Source organism: Oratosquilla oratoria, chromosome 3 (genome assembly GCF_046742065.1).
Source record: "Oratosquilla oratoria isolate Oo_2021 chromosome 3, ASM4674206v1, whole genome shotgun sequence".
NCBI lineage: Eukaryota > Metazoa > Arthropoda > Malacostraca > Stomatopoda > Squillidae > Oratosquilla > Oratosquilla oratoria.
The window spans coordinates 71,410,981-71,424,854 of NC_134779.1; the positions used below are offsets into that span (position 1 = coordinate 71,410,981).

The window sequence follows — 13,874 nt, forward strand, 5'->3', positions numbered from 1 at the left end:
ATCTGAAAGATATGAAGAAAGAATATTGATGTCAGATCTTCCTACATGGGTCGTAAAGGTGGCTAAAACAGGAAGGAGTAATGGTATTAGGCATCCTGCTCTCTTTAACCCTGAGAGGTACATTCCTAAAAGAAATCAAAGCAAAAGAGGGTCTGGAGGGAGTTTTCCAGCTAGAACCCTAAGATTTGGTATCCTGCTCTCTTTAACCCTGAGAGGTACATTCCTATAAGAAATCAAAGCAAAAGATGGTCTGGAAGGAGTTTTCCAGCTAGAACCCTAAGATTTGGGTCTTTTAATGTGTGCAGGTGTGGAACAGATGAGAGTAAAAGAGAAGAGATAGGCAGTATGTTTATGAGAAGGAAAATGGATGTGTTGGCATTAGGTGAAACCAAGTTGAAAGGGAGGGGTGATTTTGAGTTTCGGAGTGTAGGGGGGAGGGGGTGTTGGGAGTGAAATAAGTGAGGAGATAGGTAAGTGTATGGTGGAATGGAATGAGGTATCTTCAAGGTTATTGTGGGTGAAGATGAAATTGGTGAGATGTAGGTTTTGTAGGTGCATATGAACCTGATAGTGAGAATAGTGCGGAGGAAAAAGAGGTTGGAAAGTTTTCCAAGGTCTGTCAGTGTAGTGGTTTTGGGAGATCTCAATGAGGATGAACCAATAGATTATTTGGGAAGTGTGGAGTGCCAGGTAAAATTCATAATGGGGAGTTATAGAGATGTGTTTAGAAAGAGAGTTGATGATAGCTAATATAGTGTTTAGGAAAAAGGTCAAGCATAAGTACACATGGGAGAGGGTGGTGGGTGGAAGGGTGGTTGATAAGGCATTAATGCAATATGTGTATCCAAAAGAAGAGTAAGAAGAGTTCTGGATGTCCATGTTCTTAGGGGTGAGAGTGGGGAAATATCAGATTGCTTTTTGAAGGAAGTTAAGTTGAGAGTGAAGGATAGGTGGAGAAAGAAGAAAAGGGCAGAAAGTAGATAGGTGCTTAGAGTAAACTGTTTAAATGAGAAGGAAAAGGAGCAGGAGTACTAGGAGAAGCTGAGAGAAGAGTAGGAGGTGGTGAAGGGTATAGTAGAAGTAAGAAGGGGTGTTTCAAGGAGGGAGTGACAAGGTGTTTAAAGATGGTATGTGAAACAAGGAGGATGGAAGGGAATAGAGGAGGTGTAGTGGGTGGTGGAATGATGGAGTGGGGAGGGTAGTAGAGAAGAAGTGAGTATTTGGGGACTGGTTGCAAAGTGGGATGAGAGAAATTTGTGGGAGGTAAAGTGGGGGGGGGAGACAGGGCAAGAGATGGGGGAGGTGGGAGAAGAGAGCAGATGTAAAATGGGGGAGGAGTATGACAGAAGATTTTGAAAGTAATGGGAAGATGTTTTGGTGGGGGTTGGGAGGGGAAAGGGAGGTGAGTCAGGTAGGGAGGAAAAGGTAAAGGGTGTGGAGGACAGGCGTTAGTGGAAGGGGAAGCAGTAGGGGAGGGGTGGTCAAAGTGTTTTTGAGAGTTGTTTAATGTGGAGGAGGATAGGAAGGGAGTGGTGGTACTAGTGGAAGGCTCCAAGAAAATGGCAGTAATGGAGAGGAGAAATAAGAAAAGATGAGGTGCAAATAGTTTTGAAAAGGATGAGAGCAGGTAAGGGAACTGGGTTAGGTGGGTGTCATGTGGAGTGTTTAAAGAAAGGAGGTACAGTAATAGTGGACTGGCTAGTGAAATTGTTTAATGTGTGTCTAAGGGAGAGTAGAGTGCTGGAGGAGTGTCTGTATACTTCTGCTTTACAAAAGAAAAAGGGACAAATGTGACTAGTATTTTCAGAGGGATCAGTTTGTTGAGTGTTGTTGGTAAGGCATATGGGAGGGTTTTTATTGAGAAGATTGGGAGAAGAACAGAGGGAATAATTGGTGAGAGGAGGTGTGGGCTTGGGAGTGGTGGAGGTTGCATGGGTTGGATTTTTGTGGTAAGGAAGATGTGTTAGAAGGCTTTGGCAAAAGTAGTTTTTTGGGACTTTGTAGATTTGAAAAAGGCTTGAGACAGGTAGACAGGGGGATGCTGTGGGGGGTTTTGTGGATGTGTGGGCTTAGGGGAGGGCAGTTGGGGGTGGTCAGGGTTTTTGTGAGAGTAGTAGAGCCTGTGTTGGAATTGGAAATGGAGAGAGAAGGTGTTTTGAGGTAAAGGTGGTACTGCAATAGGTATGTGTTATGTTCCCATGGCTATTCAATGTGTACATTGATTGGGTGGTGCGAGAAGTAAATGCAAGGGTGAGGGGCATGGAACTGGAAATGGAGAAAAATGGGAGATGAGCCAGTTGTTGTTTGCTGATGACACTGCACTTGTGGCAGGGTCAGAGGAGGGATTAAGAGATTTAGTGACAGAGTTTGAGAGAGAATGTGATAAGAGAGAGTTGAAGATAAATGCAGGTATTAGTAAGGTGATGAGATGTACAAGGGGACAGGATAGAAGTGAGTTGGAAGAATCTTAAAAGAAAGAGGCTGGAGGAAGTGGATAACTTTAGATATTTGGGATTGGATGTGGTGGGAAAGGGAGGAGTGGCGGTGAAAATAAACTGTAGATTGAAAGAAGCTATTGAATGCCTTGGGGGATTAGTGTCATGAGTAATAGGCATTTGGGGAATAAATGCAAAGAGGAGATTGCATGAAAGGATAATTGTGCCAATGGCATTGTATGGTGCAGAGATCTATAGTTTAAGAAAGGCAGAGAGGAAAAGTTTAAATATGTTTGAAATGAAATGTCTAAGAAGTATGGTAGGGGTTACAAGGTTGGATAGAGTGAGAAACAAGGAGTTGAGAAGAGCAGGGGTGGAAAAGGAGATGGCAGATAGGACTGATGAGAGTGTTGGGATGGTTTGGACACATGGAGTGGGAAGTGGGAAGAGATTAGTAGAATATGTGTGAAAGGCAAAAATTGATAGAACTTGAGAAAAATGAGGATGAGATAGATGGGATCCATTGAGCAAGAGGGAATGTCTGTTGCGCAAGAAAGAGAGAAGGCAGAAGATGGATGAGTGGAAAATGGCTGTGATGCAAGGAAAGGAGGGGTTAGGGGGGTAGGGAATGGTTATATATGTATGATATTTTTATGCATCCTGAGGGGATTCCTCCCCCATCTTCACTTTTTCTGCATGAGGGGATGGAGAAGAGGGTTGCTGATTAAGTGAAGTGGCCTTGCTGTGGATGTGCTCTATCTTCCTGTATTGCTTGTGACCCAGGGCAGTGGGTGGGATATAGGGATGGCCTGTCATCCATGAGGAGTTAAGATGAGAGGAAGGAAAGGGTGGCAGGTGGGAGTGGAATGGTGTGGGAATGGGACTTGCCTTTTGACTTGGCTACCTCCCTGGTAAGAGGGAAAGGCCTTGGTATATAGATAGGTAATAAAAATTCAGGTGACAATAAGAAATACTAAGTCTACTAGTGACTCCCAGGATACTGTTATTTTTGCAATTCATTATGTGAAAATGAAATGTCAGAACTGAAAAAGTGACCAGATGATTTACTGCAGCACTGTAATTGCTTTTGTAATTAATTTCTTATTGTTTGGAAGTGCCATTTCTCCAGAGACTGATGAATGGCAACCACTGATGATGGCCCTGCAAGACAAAGAATCATCACCTTGCTGTCATCTTTAAAATTGATCAACACCCTCACTTCCCTTTAGAGATGTAGTCCTTATATATTGTCAATCAGCCCTGGATCTGGCTTAACCTTACACTGCTGTATTCTTGCACATTGTTGCATGAATTTTTTAGCTTAGGGTAAAAGCATAATGATTACTTCATTTAGTTTTTGTCTTGTCAAAACAATGTTTACTATCTAATTGATATAGTAAAAAAATTGCCATGCTTATTCATACTGTTGTTTTGGAGAAATAATGCAAAATATTAGAATAATTTGAGTGAAAATGGGCTATTGGCAACTCGACGGCAGTGCTGGAATATGATTGGCTAAATCATGTCTTCATACTGAATTTAGATCTTAACTAATTTCAGGTGGGAATATGCTGTTGAAAAGTGAACAGGCTTATTTTTTATAATATATACATATATATATATATATATATATATATATATGTATATATATATATATATGTATATATATATATGTATATATATATATATGTATATATATATATATATATATATATGTATATATATACATAGATATATATATATATATATATATATATATATATATACATATATATATATATATATATCACCCCTGCCCTCCCCAAATAATGATAAATTGGGAAAATGAAATGTCAGGATATGAAACTTTATTCCTGGACCCAATACACTCATGAATAAGAATTCATATACCTGTAAATACCTTTCCATCAAATAAAGTATTTCCCTGTAATACATTATGATACTACAGAACACGACAAAGAAATAATAATGAAATATTAGACGGAAAAGTAAAGAGAGGAAACAAAACGTAATGAGGGGTTGAAAGGAGGGTTGGCTCTCAGCGACTACAGCACTCCCGTTGACATAACATACAGAGTGAGCAATATAAAGTAGGCCTTTGCCACACACTACCATATTTCTTCATCCATCCTAGCGCAGAACATTTGCCTTAACTGTAACTGGATATACATATGACTATTCAGGACAAAGGGAACTTCAACTCTTTATAGTGTTACTCTAATCTGGGGCATCAATAGAAGGAAGAATGGGGTCAGTTCCTGAGGCTGTGTACAAACCCCTTTTTGAAATAACAATATAAGGTTGTTCATATCATAGGTTTATTTTATAGCATCTTTTGAAAAGTGAAAAATGGAAATAAGTGAAAAAGATGTAGTTTATTATTTATTAACCCATTCAGTACTGTGGAACTCTGTTTTTATATATATATATATATATATATATATATATATATATATATATATATAAATGATGGACTATTTCTGAACTCAGCCAGAACAATGTCTTGATCTGTGGAATGGGACCTGATCTGGATGAGGCTCTGCCTACCACTCATTTCTGTAATGAATTACTTGATAACCAACTCAACAAAATTCATATAAACCATCAAAATACTGAAAGGATTAAAGAAAATGAGAAAAAAATACTCTGAACAGCAAATAATTTGCGACCTTCCTTATAAGATAATACAGATAGATAACAATTAAAGTTGTTACACAAAGATTGAAGGCTGCGAGGTACTACATATTGGTCACTATGTATGTAGCAGGTTCACAGGTTGCCAATGATACATTTCCTTCTCATTTTATTAATATTGGTAGATTGCCCCAACCCAAAATATTACCCTTCCATTCAAAATTCCAAGTTATACCCATGATATAGGCCCAGATAATTTGTACATTCTTATTTTTATATTGTAAACCAATATCTTGTTCTTGTATTATTTCTGTTCTTCACAATATAAAAATGTCATATTGTGAAAAATACAGACCTTATTACCCTTCCATTCAAAATTGTTAAAGATGGAGAAGAAATGAAAAAAAAAACTGAAAAATGGCAAATATATATAAACTAGAAATCAGTATGTAAAAATGCGAAGAGAGGAAAAAAGGAACTATGAAAAAGACATTATAGAAAAACGCAAAGAGCAACCCAAACTATTCTATAGATATGTGAATGGTAAACTTAAAAATAAGCAGGAAATGGTGAAACTATGCCAAGGAAATACAGAATACACAAGATCTAGAAATGGTTGAAGTCATGAACAATCACTTCAAGTTGGTTTTCACTAGAGAGAAGGTACAGTATTGGGATGAAGGAAGTGAAGTGCGATCTCCCCCCATGGGCGAAATAATGATAACACAAAAAGAAATAATGGATTAATTAACAAATTTTGATGTTAGGAAATCACATAGCCTGGACAGAACTCCAAACTGGATAGTAAAAGAATGCAAAGAAGAACTAATGGACAAAATATACAACATAATATGTTGCTCACTTAAAGAAGGAAAAATACCAAAAGACTGGGAAAATGCCAACATTGTACCAATATGAAAAGGTGGAAACAAAGAAGAACCAACTAATTACAGACTGGTCTCACTAACAAGCACTGTAGCCAAAATTTGTGATCAAATTATCAAGAATAGATGGATAAAACACTTGGAAGAAAATGATAAACCCAAGGCAATTTGGGTTCAGACAGGGAAGATCATGTACCACAAATTTAATCAGTTTTAACTCAAGACTCAAGTTATAATACAAGAAAGGGATAGATGGGCTGATTGTTCTTTCTTGGTCTTACAAAAAGCTTTTGACAAGGTACCACACAAAAAATTATTTTAAAGATTGGAAAATATAGGAGGGATACAAGGCAACCTGCTAAACTGGATAGAGGACTTCCTGAATGGTAGAAAGATGAGAGTAGTACTCAGAGAAAAATATTCAGGTTGGAAGGAGGTGATTAGTGGAGTTCTGCAAGGATCTGTATTGGCTCCAATAATGTTTGCTATTTATGTGAATGACATGGATGATGATGTGGAATGTTACATGAGCTTCTTTGCAGATGATACTAAATTGTTGAGGAAATTAAAAAACAAAACGGATTGCAAATCACTGCAGGAAGACCTGAATAAGGTTTAGAAGTTAAGTCAGAAATGGGAAGTAGACTTCAATATTAAGAAGTGTAGTATAATGGAGTTTGGAAAAAGTAAAAATAGAATATCAGGACAATATAAGATTGGAACTAAGGAGGTAAAGAAAGTGGGATCTGAAAAAGATCTGAGAGTAATTATCTCAAATGACTTGTCCTCTGGTAAAAAAATAAACAAAATTGTAGGAGAATCCTATAACTTGCTAAGATCAATAAAAGTGGCATTTACCTATTTGGATGAAGAAATTATTATAAAAATATTAGTCACACTAATAAGGCCTAGACTGGAATATCCACCAACATTATGGTCACCCAGTACCAAAAATAATATAAAGAAAATTGAAAGAATCCAGAGAGCATCCACAAAAATGGCTCTAGCCCTTTCAAACTTGTCATATGAAGAGAGACTGGTTAAATTGGAGTTAACAACTTTGGAGCAAAGAAGAGAGAGAGATGACCTACTGACCATCTATAGAATCATGAAGGGCACGGAAATACTCGATAGAGAGGACTTGTTAAATTGGGACAAGAGAAACATGAGCTGACAAAGAAACTCAAATATGATAGTTATAGCAGAGATCTGAAGAGCATTTTCCACACATAGCAAGAAACTCAAAAAGAATAGTTATAAAAAAGATCTGAAGAACAGTTTTCCACACAGAGTGATAGACATTTGGAACAAACTGAATGAAACAGTAGTGTGTGCAAAAACCATACACGAATTTAAGAGCAAACTAGACCCTGCAAGATACAAAGGCAGGACACCACGAGTGTAGCTCCCCTTCCCATAAGATACAACTAGGTAAATGCACAAGGATCAGTATTTTGCTCCAATAATGTTTGCTATGTAAATAACATTGATGAAGGTGTGCTTCGTTGCAGATGATGCAAAATTGTTAAAGAAAGTGAGTACTAAAATGGATTGTGACTCACTACAGAGAGGTCTGAACAGGGTCTGGGAATGTAGTCAGAAGTGAGAAATGGACTTCAACATAAAGAAATGTGACATAATGGAATTTGGAAAAAGTAATAAAAGGATATAAGGACAATATAAAATTGGTGCAAAGGAAACAACAGAAGTGGGATCTGAAAAAGAACTGGGGGTGATCATCACAAAAGATATGTCCCCTGACAAACATATAAACAAAATTGTCAGCAAAACTTATAACTTGCTAAGATCAATAAAAGTTGTTTTTATTCACTTGGATGAAGAAATGGTAAAGAAAATACTAGTCACACTGATAAGGCCTAAATTAGAGTATGTGGTGACACTGTGGTTACCCAATACTAAAAAAAATATAAGGAAATTTGAGAGAATCCATAGAGCAACTACGGAGATGGACCCAACATAATAAAAAATGTCATATGAATTTTTTTTTGTCAAAACTAGAACTAACGACAATGGAACAAAGAAGAGAAAGAGGTGACTTGTTGACCATCTACAGAATTATGAGAAGTTTGGAAGTCCTTGATAGAGAAAACTTATTAATTGGAATAAGAGAAACACAAGAGGACATGGGAAGAAACTCAAAAAGGACAGTTATAGAAGAGACCTGACAAAAAACAGCTTTCCTCACAGAGTAGTGGATGTATTGAACATACTAGACAAAACAATAGTGTGTGCAGAAAAACTAAGAATTTAAGAGAAAATTAGATATGGTGAGATACAGAGATGGGACACCACGAGTGTAGCTCCCCTTCCTGTAAGATACAATTAGGTAAATACACGTCAATTCTCATGGTGACATCATGCATAAATTGGAGTTCCAAAGAAATACTTTGAAAATGGAACGTCTTAACAGTAATACAGTTACAGAATATGGATACCCGTAATGATTCATTTACAATGTAAATAGTGTGCAATTGAAGTAAAATGGAAGAAAAAGATGACAAGACAGAGAAACTCCAAGATGGCCATCCATTGCATCACAATATAAACTTGTACCCAGAGCCATTTATCAGTGCCAGGGTGAAGCATAAACTTAGGCTTCAGATCACCAAGAGGTACGAAAAGGTTTCTACTTGATAATGGCAATGAGGGTCATTTCTCTGGATTTAGTGGGTACAAAAGAACACTATAATAGAGTTATAGACATAGGGACATGGGAAATATGAACAAATCATGGAAGCAAGAAACTATCGATCTATGGAAGATGAATAGACTTAAACAAGGAAGTGAATGACTGAAAAAAGTAAACACTGAAATAAAAGAAGAGGTAAGTGCACTAAAAAAGAACTGGCCAAGTTAAAATGTGAAAGCGGGAGGTTAAAAAATAATGAAAACACAAATAACGAGACCATAAGGAAAGAGGTGGATGAATGGATAAAAGTAATGGCTGAGGAAGCTGGAAAAAGCATAAGATAATTTGCAACAACTCAGGAATGATTGGAAAAAAGACAAAGAAGATCAGATAATTTTTAAAGAAATAGTTCATCAACAAATGTAGTAAAAGACTGAAGATGCTGTCATTAAGGTAATTAAGGAAAAAGAAAATCTAGTAAGAGATACAGTAGACAAAAAAGTGTAGTAATATATGGTCTAAAGGAAAAACATAACCCAAATTGATTCCTGAGAGATAAGGAGGACAAGGAATTGGCAAGAAATGTTCTAAAAGTAGTAAAGGATAAACAAGATATACAAAAAGGAAATGGAGGAAGTGGAAGTGCACAGAATGTGTAAATATGCAGAAGGTAAAGGAAAAAATTGACCACTGAAGATGAAAATAAGGTCACAAATGGCAGCAGAAGAAATCTTAGCAAAGACAGGAAAATTAGCAAGAATTGAACACTATAGAAATATATGGATAAAAAGAGACATGAAGGATGAAAAAAAAAAATTAAGACATTAAGAAAGAACATATATTTATATATACCAAAGGCTTTTTTCCCTCTTGTAAGGGAGGTAGCCAAAAAACAACGGCATAAAAGCCCCTCCCACCCATTCAATTCCTATCACACTCCACTCCCCTCCACCCTCTTCCATCCCTCTTATCTTGGCACCTCCAGGATGAGGGCCCATCCCTGCATCTCGCCCACTGCCCTGGGTCAGAAGCAGTGTCGCAAAGCACAGCACATCCATAGCAGGGCCGCTTCATTCAATCGGCGAACCCCCATCTCCGTCCCCTCATGCAGAAAAGGAGAATATGGGGAGAAATCCCTTCAGACAGCATCAAATTTTTCTCACACATACTCCCTCACCCCCCATCACCCACCCATTCCATCTCATGGATCACAACATCATCCATATACAACCATTCTCCATTCACCCCTGTCCTCTCCCGTCCTTCCTCAACAGAAATTCGCCTCTTCCCCAAAGCCCCTTTTACTCCATCCATCCATCTCAGCCTAGGTCGCCCCCTCATGTTCACTCCTTCCACCTCTGCCTTCCACACCTCTTTTACTAGTCTTTCTTCACTCATTTTTTCCATGTGTCCAAACCATCCCAATACTCTTTCATCCACCCTATCTCCCAACTTCCTTTCCACCCCTGTTCTCCTCCTCACCTCCTCATGTCTCTATCCAGCCTAGTAACCCCTATCATACTTCTCAGACACCTCATCTCAAACAACAAATTAGACAACGAAACAGTATGGGCAAACACTATACAAGATTTTAAGATAAAACTTGATGTGGAGAGATACAAAGACGGGTCACCACGAGCATAGCTCCCTTCCCGTATATTACAACTAGTAAATACAAGAAGCAGACACGATTGAAGCAAGACATGCCAGAACGAATGCTCTGAGCTGCTAGTTAGCAATTCACGAATGAACAATTTGAAAGTGGACCTAGTTGTTTACATAGATACGGTGTAGTGAAAGTGAAAGCTCGTTGGGACCAAAATGTAAACGTCTTTGTCTCAGAGAGGAACTCTGACGCAACGTCCTACTCGACATGACCATCAAATACATCATGACTCAGTGGATAAGGGAAAATACCAGATACAGAGGTAGTGAAGAACCATCAAGACTGGATTTAATACTTACGACAGAGCCTGAAATTGTTGATAAAATTTATTACAAAACTCCGATAGGAGAGAGTGACCATGTACTAATAGAATTTGAGTTGAAAGAGCAAATGGATCAAAGCAGAAATAATAAACATAGAATAGGAAGAATAATGCACAACAAAACAAATTTTGAGAAACTCAAAAAATTCTTTCGAAATGCAAACTGGGAAAAATTCCTAAATGAAGAAACAGGGATGGAAGAGAAATGGAATATACGAAGAGAAATTTACAATGAGGGAGTAAATAGATATGTACCACAACAAAAAATGGAAAGAACATACATAAAAAGCTGGTACAACAAAAGGTGTAGTGAGGCTAAGGATAAAAGAGACAAAGCTTGGAAGAAATGGAAAAGAGACAAGAAAACAAGCAAATGGCAAATATACATCAAACTAAGAAATGAGCATGTAAAAATGTGCAGAGATGAAAAGAGAAAATATAAAAAAGAAAAAATTATAGAAAAATGCAAGGAAGAACCCAAACTATTTTACAGGTATGTAAATGGCAAACTGAAGAACAAACAAGAATTAGAAAAGCTGCGCCAAGGTAAACATGAATATACAGAAGAACTGGAAATGGCTGAAATTATGAACAACCATTTCAAATCAGTATTCACAATAGAAAATTCACCTAACTGTGAGGAAATAGATCCCCCTCAATGAAAGAAATAATTGTAACACAGAAGGAAATCAGCAACCAAATCAAAACCCTTGACGTCAGAAAATCACATGGTCCAGATGGAATTGCAAACTGGATACTGAAATGGAATAATTAACAGATAAAATATACAATATGATTAAACTCTTAAAGAAGGAAAAGTGCCACAGGACTGGAAGAAGGCAAACATTGTACCAACTTATAAGGGAGGAAACAAAGAAGACCCATCAAATTACAGACTCTCCCTGACAAGCACAGTAGCAAAAATTTGTGAAAATGTTGTCAAAAATAGATAGGTTAAACATTTGGAAGAAAAAACTATACTGAATCCAAATCAATTTGGATTCAGGCAAGGAAGATCATATACAACAAACTTGATCTGCTTCGACTCAAGATTAATAGACATAATACAAGAGTGAGATGGTTGGGCAGACTGTGCCTTTCTGGACCTACAAAAGGCATTTGATAAGGTACCCTGTCTGGGGTATTGGCTGCATGTTTTTGTGGCAAAGTAGCATGCAGTTGATACTTTAGGGTCTATATGGGGTGCCATGGATCAGAGCCACACATCATTTTGTCTAAGAGAAAAACTCTATTCATAGAGAAATTATGACACTTTTATACTACGACTGTCCCTCCGATATGCTGTCCCCCAACCCCGTGTTGCTGTCCTGTACCATTTCTCTGAGTATTCATTTTCTGTTTTCGCCGACCCTGAGGTGGGAGAAGAGAAGGTTACCACCAAGTCTTTCCACTTTAGTCATAAAAGGCGACAAAAAACAGGACGGGGATGGGATCAGGAGTCCTACTACCTGTAGCCCTGAAAGGGGACATTCCTAAAAAGAGAAGAAAAGGCATAAGAGGGTCTGGGAGTTTTCCAACCAGTACCCTAAGGTTTGGGTCTTTTAATGTGCATGGATGTGGTACAGATGAGAATAAAAGAGAAGAGATAGGCAGTATGTTTGTAAGAAGAAAGATGGATGTGCTGGCTTTGAGTGAAACTGAAATGGAAGGAAAGGGCAACTGTGAGTTTAGGAGTGTAGCTGGGAGGTACTCAGGAGTGACGAGGGTATGAGGGAGAGAAGGGGTGGCTATACTAGTAAGTGAAGAGATAAGTAAGAGGGTAGTGGAGTGGAAGGAGGTTTCATCAAGGTTGATGTGGATGAAGGTGAAGCTGGGAAGGGAGATGTGGGTTTTTGTAAGTGCATATGGGCCTGGTAGTGAGAAGAGCGTAGAGGAAAGGGAGGCTTTTTGGGTAGATATAAATGAGTGCATAGAGGGATTAGGAAGAAATGTCAATGTAGTTGTATTGGGAGACATTAATGCTAGGGTAGGAAATGAATCAATAGACGGAGTGATTGGGAAGTATGGAGTTCCAGATAAAAATCGTAGTGGAGAAATGATGGTGGAGATGTGTCTTGAAAGAGAGTTGATGATAGCAAATACAGTGTTTAGGAAGAAAGTCAAGCATAAGTACACATGGGAGAGGGTGGTGGATGGAAGGGTGACAGATAGAGCGTTAATGGACTATATAGTGGTGACCAGGAGTATGGTAGGGAGAATTAAAGATGTGCATGTTCTAAGGGGAGAGAGTGGGGGAATATCAGATAATTTTCTGGTGGAAGGTAAAATGAGAGTGGAGAATAGGTGGAGAGAGAGGAAAAGGGTAGAAGGTAGGGAGGTACTTAGAGTGAACTGCTTAAATGAGGAAAAAAAGGAGGATGAGTTTAAGAAGAAACTGAAAGAGGAGTGGGAGGGAGTAAAGGATGGAGTAGAACTAGGAGTGGAGGAGGAATGGGGATGGTTCAAGTAGGGAGTCATAAGGTGTGTAAAGATGGTGTGTAGAACAAGGAGGGCAGGAGGAAAAGAAGGAAGGGTAGTGAATGGTGGGATGAGGAAGCAAAGAAATGTGTAGAAGAGAAGAAGCAGGCATTCATTGATTGGCTGCAAATTAGGACGAGGGAATCGTATGAGAGGTACAAAGTAAAGAGAAGGGAAGCTAAGCATAAGATAAAGGAAGCAAAGAAGAGAGCAGATGTGAAATGGGGTAAGGGTATGACAGAAAATTTTGAAAGCAATAAAAAGATGTTTTGGAAGGAAATTAAAAGAGAAAAAGGAGGCGAATCAAGTAGAGAAGAAAAGGTAAAAGGTGCAGATGGAGAGATGATAATGGAAGAGAAGGCAGTGAGAGGAAGGTGGGCAGAGTATTTTTGGGAGTTGCTAAATGTGAAGGAGTATAGGGAGGGAAAGGTAGCTGCAGTGGGAAGCGCTAAGAAAATGAAAGTGACGAGTGAGGAAAATGGAGGAGAAATAGGGAAGGATGAAGTGAAAGCAGCTGTTAAGATGATGAGAGCAGGTAAGGCACCTGGGTTGGATGGATGCCATGCAGAATGTCTGAAGAAAGGAGGTACAGTGATGGTGGACTGGCTGGTGAGGTTGTTTAATGTTTGAGAGAGGGTAGAGTGCAGGAGGACTGGAGAAGTGCCTGTATAGTTCCGCTTTACAAGGGAAAGGGGGACAAGTGTGAGTGTAGTAGTTACAGAGGGATCAGCTTGTTGAGTGTAGTTGGGAAGGCTTATGAAGGTCTTGATTGAGAGGATTAGGAGAGGAACAGAGGGAGTAATTG

General features: G+C 38.5%; 1 protein-coding gene across 1 annotated transcript in view; it reads left to right on the plus strand.

The window, feature by feature from the left end:
- The window catches only part of LOC143023841 (peroxidase-like), a 724,944-nt gene that overhangs the window by 612,662 nt on the left and 98,408 nt on the right, over nt 1-13,874 (plus strand). The window lies entirely within an intron of this gene.